Consider the following 12483-nt stretch of genomic DNA (forward strand, 5'->3'; position numbering starts at 1 on the left):
TTAGAGGGTCAAATAAAGATGGAAGAGATGTGTTGGTAGAACTTTATTTTACAGTACGTGTGCTTCCCTGGTACATACATGCCAAATATCTCGTACCTACAAGCAAATGAGTGGTAACACAAGGTACTTACCTGAAGTGTGTGTACATGGTAACAAATAAGAAACACGGCTGTATTTAACAGTCGTACATGCATGGTAATTATTTTGTACATACAGACAAGTGTGGGTACTTACAGGTAGTGCCCGTACATGGGAACTGATTAGATACGTCACTGTACTTACTAATGTATATACATGGTAAATACGTAGTACTTACCAACAAGTGTGAGTAATAACGGTCACTAACAGGTAGTGTCAGTATATGGTAACAAATAAGACACATTACTATACTTACTAATCAGTGCTTGAAGTGGGCCAGTACGCACCGGTACTAGCACTTTTTCGTGTGTACCAGCACTTCTGACATGTTGCCGGTACTCAGAGTCAAAGCGTCAGTGTCTGGTGGAATAACAGTATATAAATCACTCTACCAGGAGCGGTCACCTCTCATCTCAACAAATTGCGTTAATGAATGCAAGCGGAGTCGGTCTACCGCAGGGGTTGTCGCTTTTCCACTGTCTGGCCAGTGCGAGCCGGGGCTAACGAGCCGGGCGGAACCTTAGATACGTCACTGTACTTACTAATGTATATACATGGTAAATACGTAGTACTTACCAACAAGTGTGAGTAATAACGGTCACTAACAGGTAGTGTCAGTATATGGTAACTAATAAGACACATTACTATACTTACTAATCAGTGCTTGAAGTGGGCCAGTACGCACCGGTACTAGCACTTTTTCGTGTGTACCAGCACTTCTGACATGTTGCCGGTACTCAGAGTCAAAGCGTCAGTGTCTGGTGGAATAACAGTATATAAATCACTCTACCAGGAGCGGTCACCTCTCATCTCAACAAATTGCGTTAATGAATGCAAGCGGAGTCGGTCTACCGCAGGGGTTGTCGCTTTTCCACTGTCTGGCCAGTGCGAGCCGGGGCTAACGAGCCGGGCGGAACCAATGCTTCGCTTCCACTGTCGGGCCAGAGCTACTCTAAAGCCCGTTCTTAACACGCCTCTCTGAAGCAAACGGCACACGTCACCATTTCACCAGCAAGGGAAAAATTAATGAAACTATCGCAGAACGAACTTGACAGAAGCGGACGTTTCGTCCTTATAAAGATTTTAAAAGTCTCCAGTGTCGATATTATACCAATGATTTACGATTAAAAAAAAGTTACAGTGACAGTAATGTATTACTTTGTGTCAGAAGTGCGCATCAATGATGCTAAATCCAACTAATGTGTTTAATAATTTCACAAAAATGAGAAAACACATACTTGTTCAGTTGCGGCTGCTCCATTTATTTGTAATCACAAAAATGCATAAAACAACGCAGTCCATTTAAGTCCAAAGGCATACATGTATAGCACAATAGAAAACCATTGATGAACCCACATATTTGCATCAACTTATTTAGAAAGATTGAGAATTTATATACATTTTCCACTAAATATTATAATGAGGATGTTTGGGTGCTGTCCTGTTTCACTATAGGCTACTGTTATCCTTTCAGCCAAATTGTGTGAGGTGCAAGAGCATGTCAGGAGAAGTAGAATAATAATTCATTACTAATTTGAATCTGTAGATTATAATGAAAACAATAAATGAAAAGAAGCAGGTTTTTGCCATCATTAATGGAAACCGATAAACTCCTGGAAAGTCCAAGGATCCAGTAAGCAAATTCAAACAGTTGTACAAAACTGCTAATGCAGAGAAAAACATGGCCGATTTCATCACAGATTGTAGAGAGAATAGTGACTCATGTCCAGATGTCAGTAAATTATTCTTTTCATTGTGTATTTGGCTTAAAAGCACAGAATGTTTTATAATGGATGCTGGCTGGCTGAGGTGTTATGCGGTGGTAAGAAGTTTAGCGATTCTGAATGTATCCAGTGGAGGTTTAATGGTCTTTGATGTCTCCCTGTGGTCCTGTTTGGTATCGCAGCTTGACTTGTGCTTATTTGTATTGAAAATGTTTTAGTTATTGATTGATTGTGGCACTATACATAACCTACATTGTGAATTATGAAAATTAATTTAATATATTAAAAAATCAAAATAAAGGGGGGGGATTCCAGCACTTCTTTTTTTCCACTTCAAGCACTGTTACTAATGGTCTATACATGGTAAAGTTTAACAAAGTTTGAAGAACTGGTAATTCCTGTGTAATGTTTATGTAAAATGGTTCACTTTATTTTACAGTCCTATTTCCATATACTTCCTATGCACGTACTGGTGTATGTACCTAATAGTTAATGTACAGGATAAGTTATGCGGTACTCAAGTTGGGGGTATAAACATGGACCAAGTTACTTATTGATGGTAGGTGCCATTGCAGTTAACTTGCCTTATCTTTAACGACACTGATTATCTTAACTAATTGGTCCAATAGGGATTTTTGATGATGTACATTCCTAATAATTATGTGTGTAGACAGATTTTATTTTGGAATTATACAGTAGCTACCAGACTCATATTTGCAATTGCAACTCCTGATTGTCATGTGTCTAAGGCCATGTCCACACGTACACAGGTATTTTTATAAACAGAGTTTTTCCTTCTTCCGTTTTAAAAAAAATCTCCATCCACATGAAAACGCAAACGCATGCTATGAAGCACTGCCAAGAGCATGCCAAACCAACAGGTGGCGATGTAATCTCAACCGTAAAGCCATGTTGGCCAATCAGAAGCCTGAAAAAGTCTCCTGTAGGTGGAGATTACAGCGCAGGCTCTGACATCACAAGCCAGAAACTCAGGTTTCGCTGTCTACACGACAGCACTGCAACCAGAGTTTCTGAAAATCTTCCCCCTGGCAGGCGTTTTCAGAAATGTTCGGTTCCAGTGAGCTGGTGCTGTGTTTGCGTGTGGACAAACGGCCAAACCGCATAGAAAAAGCTGCAGTTTTAAAAATAACCGCGTTCGTGTGGACAGGGCCTAAATCCCTATTTAAAAGGACTGTGCCTGCTAAATATTAACACTATGCAGTGCTGCACAGTTACTGCCGTGTTCCCAACCAACTTCCAAAGCTCCAAACTGCAATGGCACCTAACATCAATTGCTCAATAAGTACCTTGGTCCATGTTTGTACTGCATAACTTATCCTGTACATTAACTAATAGGTACATACACCAGTACGTGCATAGGAAGTATATGGAAATAGGACTGTAAAATAAAGTGCACCATTTTACATAAACATTACACAGGAATTACCAGTTCTTCAAACTTTCTGTGGCAGGACTGGTGAAGCTCTTCCTGCTTGTATTTGGTTGGCTAGTTGTTCATTGATTGTCCTATCATCGGGCAGTGAGCGAATATATAAATTCGTGGGTGAGGTAGTATGGCGTCATGAGCCACGCCCCCTTGCTTCCTGCGTTACATTTAGTTGTCCTCCAGAATGGCATAAAGGAAACTCCGTGGCGAGCATTTGGCTAGGGTTGCCCTCTGCAGGTAAGGGAGTCGGTCGCGATGTGTCTTTTATGAATTTGCTTGTGTTATAGCAGTCTCTTTTTGTTGTATTTATGCATAGTTTGAGTGAGAGCGATTCAGCACGACTGAGACGGGTGTTCACCGACATTACGGACGTGGTTGTTTCTCCTTTGGACCCATTGTTTCCCATATAGACTGAACGAGCCCTCAGCTTCCCAGCACATATATATTGTTTTAGAACTTTTGTATGGTATGTGTTTTTAAATTTTATCATGGGTTGATATTTGGATTTTTTTATTACTATTTAGCATTGGGGGGGGGGGGGGGGGGTGGGGGGTCTGTTGTAAACGAAAGAATGAATGGGGCCATGTATCGTGAGATTTTGAGTGAAAACCTCCTTCCATCAGCAAGGGCATTGAAGATGAAATGTGGCTGGGTCTTTCAGCATGACAATGATCCCAAACACACCGCCCGGGCAACGAAGGAGTGGCTTCGTAAGAAGCATTTCAAGGTCCTGGAGTGGCCTAGCCAGTCTCCAGATCTCAACCCCATAGAAAATCTTTGGAGGGTGTTGAAAATCCGTGTTGCCCAGCGACAGCCCCAAAACATTACTGCTCTAGAGTAGATCTGCATGGAGGAATGGGCCAAAATACCAGCAACAGTGTGTGACAACCTTGTGAAGACTTACAGAAAACGTTTGACGTCTGTCATTGCCAACAAAGGGTATATAACAAAGTATTGAGATTAAATTTTGTTATTGACCCAATACTTATTTTCCACCATAATTTGCAAATAAATTCTTTAAAAATCCTACAATGTGATTTTCTGGATTTTTTTTTCTCATTTTGTCTCTCATAGTTGAGGTATACCTATGATGAAAATTACAGGCCTCTCTCATCTTTTTAAGTGGGAGAACTTGCACAATTGGTGGCTGACTAAATACTTTTTTTCCCCACTGTACATAAAGAAGATTATACTACATATAAACTACATATAAAAAGAAAACATAGAATAGAAAAAGAATAGAGCAAGATAGTGTTTTTTTGCTTTTGTTAATCAGAAGTCAGAAAGTCAGAATTATAATTGTATAATAAATAAAAAGAAAACAAATAGAATGCAAAAAAGATTAGAGAAGCAAGTGTTTTTTTTTTTAAGAAAACAAGCAGTTAGTAAATAAATAGAGTGCAAGTCTAAAAGGGAAGTCTATTTTTTTATAAAGAATAGAATTAGAATAGAGAGTGCTAGAGTTAGAGGGTCAAATAAAGATGGAAGAGATGTGTTGGTAGAACTTTATTTTACAGTACGTGTGCTTCCCTGGTACATACATGCCAAATATCTCGTACCTACAAGCAAATGAGTGGTAACACAAGGTACTTACCTGAAGTGTGTGTACATGGTAACAAATAAGAAACACGGCTGTATTTAACAGTCGTACATGCATGGTAATTATTTTGTACATACAGACAAGTGTGGGTACTTACAGGTAGTGCCCGTACATGGTAACTAATTAGATACGTCACTGTACTTACTAATGTATATACATGGTAAATACGTAGTACTTACCAACAAGTGTGAGTAATAACGGTCACTAACAGGTAGTGTCAGTATATGGTAACTAATAAGACACATTACTATACTTACTAATCAGTGCTTGAAGTGGGCCAGTACGCACCGGTACTAGCACTTTTTCGTGTGTACCAGCACTTCTGACATGTTGCCGGTACTCAGAGTCAAAGCGTCAGTGTCTGGTGGAATAACAGTATATAAATCACTCTACCAGGAGCGGTCACCTCTCATCTCAACAAATTGCGTTAATGAATGCAAGCGGAGTCGGTCTACCGCAGGGGTTGTCGCTTTTCCACTGTCTGGCCAGTGCGAGCCGGGGCTAACGAGCCGGGCGGAACCAATGCTTCGCTTCCACTGTCGGGCCAGAGCTACTCTAAAGCCCGTTCTTAACACGCCTCTCTGAAGCAAACGGCACACGTCACCATTTCACCAGCAAGGGAAAAATTAATGAAACTATCGCAGAACGAACTTGACAGAAGCGGACGTTTCGTCCTTATAAAGATTTTAAAAGTCTCCAGTGTCGATATTATACCAATGATTTACGATTAAAAAAAAGTTACAGTGACAGTAATGTATTACTTTGTGTCAGAAGTGCGCATCAATGATGCTAAATCCAACTAATGTGTTTAATAATTTCACAAAAATGAGAAAACACATACTTGTTCAGTTGCGGCTGCTCCATTTATTTGTAATCACAAAAATGCATAAAACAACGCAGTCCATTTAAGTCCAAAGGCATACATGTATAGCACAATAGAAAACCATTGATGAACCCACATATTTGCATCAACTTATTTAGAAAGATTGAGAATTTATATACATTTTCCACTAAATATTATAATGAGGATGTTTGGGTGCTGTCCTGTTTCACTATAGGCTACTGTTATCCTTTCAGCCAAATTGTGTGAGGTGCAAGAGCATGTCAGGAGAAGTAGAATAATAATTCATTACTAATTTGAATCTGTAGATTATAATGAAAACAATAAATGAAAAGAAGCAGGTTTTTGCCATCATTAATGGAAACCGATAAACTCCTGGAAAGTCCAAGGATCCAGTAAGCAAATTCAAACAGTTGTACAAAACTGCTAATGCAGAGAAAAACATGGCCGATTTCATCACAGATTGTAGAGAGAATAGTGACTCATGTCCAGATGTCAGTAAATTATTCTTTTCATTGTGTATTTGGCTTAAAAGCACAGAATGTTTTATAATGGATGCTGGCTGGCTGAGGTGTTATGCGGTGGTAAGAAGTTTAGCGATTCTGAATGTATCCAGTGGAGGTTTAATGGTCTTTGATGTCTCCCTGTGGTCCTGTTTGGTATCGCAGCTTGGAGGTTTAATGGTCTTTGATGTCTCCCTGTGGTCCAGTTTGGTATCGCAGCTTGACTTGTGCTTATTTGTATTGAAAATGTTTTAGTTATTGATTGATTGTGGCACTATACATAACCTACATTGTGAATTATGAAAATTAATTTAATATATTAAAAAATCAAAATAAAGGGGGGGGATTCCAGCACTTCTTTTTTTCCACTTCAAGCACTGTTACTAATGGTCTATACATGGTAAAGTTTAACAAAGTTTGAAGAACTGGTAATTCCTGTGTAATGTTTATGTAAAATGGTTCACTTTATTTTACAGTCCTATTTCCATATACTTCCTATGCACGTACTGGTGTATGTACCTATTAGTTAATGTACAGGATAAGTTATGCGGTACTCAAGTTGGGGGTATAAACATGGACCAAGTTACTTATTGATGGTAGGTGCCATTGCAGTTAACTTGCCTTATCTTTAACGACACTGATTATCTTAACTAATTGGTCCAATAGGGATTTTTGATGATGTACATTCCTAATAATTATGTGTTTATGTGTGTTTTATTTTGGAATTATACAGTAGCTACCAGACTCATATTTGCAATTGCAACTCCTGATTGTCATGTGTCTATGTGTCTATCCACACGTACACAGGTATTTTTATAAACAGAGTTTTTCCTTCTTCCGTTTTAAAAAAAATCTCCATCCACATGAAAACGCAAACGCATGCTATGAAGCACTGCCAAGAGCATGCCAAACCAACAGGTGGCGATGTAATCTCAACCGTAAAGCCATGTTGGCCAATCAGAAGCCTGAAAAAGTCTCCTGTAGGTGGAGATTACAGCGCAGGCTCTGACATCACAAGCCAGAAACTCAGGTTTCGCTGTCTACACGACAGCACTGCAACCAGAGTTTCTGAAAATCTTCCCCCTGGCAGGCGTTTTCAGAAATGTTCGGTTCCAGTGAGCTGGTGCTGTGTTTGCGTGTGGACAAACGGCCAAACCGCATAGAAAAAGCTGCAGTTTTAAAAATAACCGCGTTCGTGTGGACAGGGCCTAAATCCCTATTTAAAAGGACTGTGCCTGCTAAATATTAACACTATGCAGTGCTGCACAGTTACTGCCGTGTTCCCAACCAACTTCCAAAGCTCCAAACTGCAATGGCACCTAACATCAATTGCTCAATAAGTACCTTGGTCCATGTTTGTACTGCATAACTTATCCTGTACATTAACTAATAGGTACATACACCAGTACGTGCATAGGAAGTATATGGAAATAGGACTGTAAAATAAAGTGCACCATTTTACATAAACATTACACAGGAATTACCAGTTCTTCAAACTTTCTGTGGCAGGACTGGTGAAGCTCTTCCTGCTTGTATTTGGTTGGCTAGTTGTTCATTGATTGTCCTATCATCGGGCAGTGAGCGAATATATAAATTCGTGGGTGAGGTAGTATGGCGTCATGAGCCACGCCCCCTTGCTTCCTGCGTTACATTTAGTTGTCCTCCAGAATGGCATAAAGGAAACTCCGTGGCGAGCATTTGGCTAGGGTTGCCCTCTGCAGGTAAGGGAGTCGGTCGCGATGTGTCTTTTATGAATTTGCTTGTGTTATAGCAGTCTCTTTTTGTTGTATTTATGCATAGTTTGAGTGAGAGCGATTCAGCACGACTGAGACGGGTGTTCACCGACATTACGGACGTGGTTGTTTCTCCTTTGGACCCATTGTTTCCCATATAGACTGAACGAGCCCTCAGCTTCCCAGCACATATATATTGTTTTAGAACTTTTGTATGGTATGTGTTTTTAAATTTTATCATGGGTTGATATTTGGATTTTTTTATTACTATTTAGCATTGGGGGGGGGGGGGGGGGGTGGGGGGTCTGTTCTGAGTTGCATCCAAAGAACACCATACCTACTGTGAAGCATGGGGGTGGAAATATCATGCTTTGGGGCTGTTTTTCTGCAAAGGGACCAGGACGACTGATCCGTGTAAACGAAAGAATGAATGGGGCCATGTATCGTGAGATTTTGAGTGAAAACCTCCTTCCATCAGCAAGGGCATTGAAGATGAAATGTGGCTGGGTCTTTCAGCATGACAATGATCCCAAACACACCGCCCGGGCAACGAAGGAGTGGCTTCGTAAGAAGCATTTCAAGGTCCTGGAGTGGCCTAGCCAGTCTCCAGATCTCAACCCCATAGAAAATCTTTGGAGGGTGTTGAAAATCCGTGTTGCCCAGCGACAGCCCCAAAACATTACTGCTCTAGAGTAGATCTGCATGGAGGAATGGGCCAAAATACCAGCAACAGTGTGTGACAACCTTGTGAAGACTTACAGAAAACGTTTGACGTCTGTCATTGCCAACAAAGGGTATATAACAAAGTATTGAGATTAAATTTTGTTATTGACCCAATACTTATTTTCCACCATAATTTGCAAATAAATTCTTTAAAAATCCTACAATGTGATTTTCTGGATTTTTTTTTCTCATTTTGTCTCTCATAGTTGAGGTATACCTATGATGAAAATTACAGGCCTCTCTCATCTTTTTAAGTGGGAGAACTTGCACAATTGGTGGCTGACTAAATACTTTTTTTCCCCACTGTACATAAAGAAGATTATACTACATATAAACTACATATAAAAAGAAAACATAGAATAGAAAAAGAATAGAGCAAGATAGTGTTTTTTTGCTTTTGTTAATCAGAAGTCAGAAAGTCAGAATTATAATTGTATAATAAATAAAAAGAAAACAAATAGAATGCAAAAAAGATTAGAGAAGCAAGTGTTTTTTTTTTTAAGAAAACAAGCAGTTAGTAAATAAATAGAGTGCAAGTCTAAAAGGGAAGTCTATTTTTTTATAAAGAATAGAATTAGAATAGAGAGTGCTAGAGTTAGAGGGTCAAATAAAGATGGAAGAGATGTGTTGGTAGAACTTTATTTTACAGTACGTGTGCTTCCCTGGTACATACATGCCAAATATCTCGTACCTACAAGCAAATGAGTGGTAACACAAGGTACTTACCTGAAGTGTGTGTACATGGTAACAAATAAGAAACACGGCTGTATTTAACAGTCGTACATGCATGGTAATTATTTTGTACATACAGACAAGTGTGGGTACTTACAGGTAGTGCCCGTACATGGTAACTAATTAGATACGTCACTGTACTTACTAATGTATATACATGGTAAATACGTAGTACTTACCAACAAGTGTGAGTAATAACGGTCACTAACAGGTAGTGTCAGTATATGGTAACTAATAAGACACATTACTATACTTACTAATCAGTGCTTGAAGTGGGCCAGTACGCACCGGTACTAGCACTTTTTCGTGTGTACCAGCACTTCTGACATGTTGCCGGTACTCAGAGTCAAAGCGTCAGTGTCTGGTGGAATAACAGTATATAAATCACTCTACCAGGAGCGGTCACCTCTCATCTCAACAAATTGCGTTAATGAATGCAAGCGGAGTCGGTCTACCGCAGGGGTTGTCGCTTTTCCACTGTCTGGCCAGTGCGAGCCGGGGCTAACGAGCCGGGCGGAACCAATGCTTCGCTTCCACTGTCGGGCCAGAGCTACTCTAAAGCCCGTTCTTAACACGCCTCTCTGAAGCAAACGGCACACGTCACCATTTCACCAGCAAGGGAAAAATTAATGAAACTATCGCAGAACGAACTTGACAGAAGCGGACGTTTCGTCCTTATAAAGATTTTAAAAGTCTCCAGTGTCGATATTATACCAATGATTTACGATTAAAAAAAAGTTACAGTGACAGTAATGTATTACTTTGTGTCAGAAGTGCGCATCAATGATGCTAAATCCAACTAATGTGTTTAATAATTTCACAAAAATGAGAAAACACATACTTGTTCAGTTGCGGCTGCTCCATTTATTTGTAATCACAAAAATGCATAAAACAACGCAGTCCATTTAAGTCCAAAGGCATACATGTATAGCACAATAGAAAACCATTGATGAACCCACATATTTGCATCAACTTATTTAGAAAGATTGAGAATTTATATACATTTTCCACTAAATATTATAATGAGGATGTTTGGGTGCTGTCCTGTTTCACTATAGGCTACTGTTATCCTTTCAGCCAAATTGTGTGAGGTGCAAGAGCATGTCAGGAGAAGTAGAATAATAATTCATTACTAATTTGAATCTGTAGATTATAATGAAAACAATAAATGAAAAGAAGCAGGTTTTTGCCATCATTAATGGAAACCGATAAACTCCTGGAAAGTCCAAGGATCCAGTAAGCAAATTCAAACAGTTGTACAAAACTGCTAATGCAGAGAAAAACATGGCCGATTTCATCACAGATTGTAGAGAGAATAGTGACTCATGTCCAGATGTCAGTAAATTATTCTTTTCATTGTGTATTTGGCTTAAAAGCACAGAATGTTTTATAATGGATGCTGGCTGGCTGAGGTGTTATGCGGTGGTAAGAAGTTTAGCGATTCTGAATGTATCCAGTGGAGGTTTAATGGTCTTTGATGTCTCCCTGTGGTCCTGTTTGGTATCGCAGCTTGACTTGTGCTTATTTGTATTGAAAATGTTTTAGTTATTGATTGATTGTGGCACTATACATAACCTACATTGTGAATTATGAAAATTAATTTAATATATTAAAAAATCAAAATAAAGGGGGGGGATTCCAGCACTTCTTTTTTTCCACTTCAAGCACTGTTACTAATGGTCTATACATGGTAAAGTTTAACAAAGTTTGAAGAACTGGTAATTCCTGTGTAATGTTTATGTAAAATGGTTCACTTTATTTTACAGTCCTATTTCCATATACTTCCTATGCACGTACTGGTGTATGTACCTATTAGTTAATGTACAGGATAAGTTATGCGGTACTCAAGTTGGGGGTATAAACATGGACCAAGTTACTTATTGATGGTAGGTGCCATTGCAGTTAACTTGCCTTATCTTTAACGACACTGATTATCTTAACTAATTGGTCCAATAGGGATTTTTGATGATGTACATTCCTAATAATTATGTGTGTAGACAGATTTTATTTTGGAATTATACAGTAGCTACCAGACTCATATTTGCAATTGCAACTCCTGATTGTCATGTGTCTAAGGCCATGTCCACACGTACACAGGTATTTTTATAAACAGAGTTTTTCCTTCTTCCGTTTTAAAAAAAATCTCCATCCACATGAAAACGCAAACGCATGCTATGAAGCACTGCCAAGAGCATGCCAAACCAACAGGTGGCGATGTAATCTCAACCGTAAAGCCATGTTGGCCAATCAGAAGCCTGAAAAAGTCTCCTGTAGGTGGAGATTACAGCGCAGGCTCTGACATCACAAGCCAGAAACTCAGGTTTCGCTGTCTACACGACAGCACTGCAACCAGAGTTTCTGAAAATCTTCCCCCTGGCAGGCGTTTTCAGAAATGTTCGGTTCCAGTGAGCTGGTGCTGTGTTTGCGTGTGGACAAACGGCCAAACCGCATAGAAAAAGCTGCAGTTTTAAAAATAACCGCAGCCAGAAACTCAGGTTTCGCTGTCTACACGACAGCACTGCAACCAGAGTTTCTGAAAATCTTCCCCCTGGCAGGCGTTTTCAGAAATGTTCGGTTCCAGTGAGCTGGTGCTGTGTTTGCGTGTGGACAAACGGCCAAACCGCATAGAAAAAGCTGCAGTTTTAAAAATAACCGCGTTCGTGTGGACAGGGCCTAAATCCCTATTTAAAAGGACTGTGCCTGCTAAATATTAACACTATGCAGTGCTGCACAGTTACTGCCGTGTTCCCAACCAACTTCCAAAGCTCCAAACTGCAATGGCACCTAACATCAATTGCTCAATAAGTACCTTGGTCCATGTTTGTACTGCATAACTTATCCTGTACATTAACTAATAGGTACATACACCAGTACGTGCATAGGAAGTATATGGAAATAGGACTGTAAAATAAAGTGCACCATTTTACATAAACATTACACAGGAATTACCAGATTACCAGTTTTTCTGTGGCAGGACTGGTGAAGCTCTTCCTGCTTGTATTTGGTTGGCTAGTTGTTCATTGATTGTCCTATTGTCCTATC

Source organism: Sinocyclocheilus grahami, unplaced genomic scaffold (genome assembly GCF_001515645.1).
Source record: "Sinocyclocheilus grahami isolate Dianchi unplaced genomic scaffold, SAMN03320097.WGS_v1.1 scaffold1780.1, whole genome shotgun sequence".
In the NCBI taxonomy this organism is placed as follows: domain Eukaryota; kingdom Metazoa; phylum Chordata; class Actinopteri; order Cypriniformes; family Cyprinidae; genus Sinocyclocheilus; species Sinocyclocheilus grahami.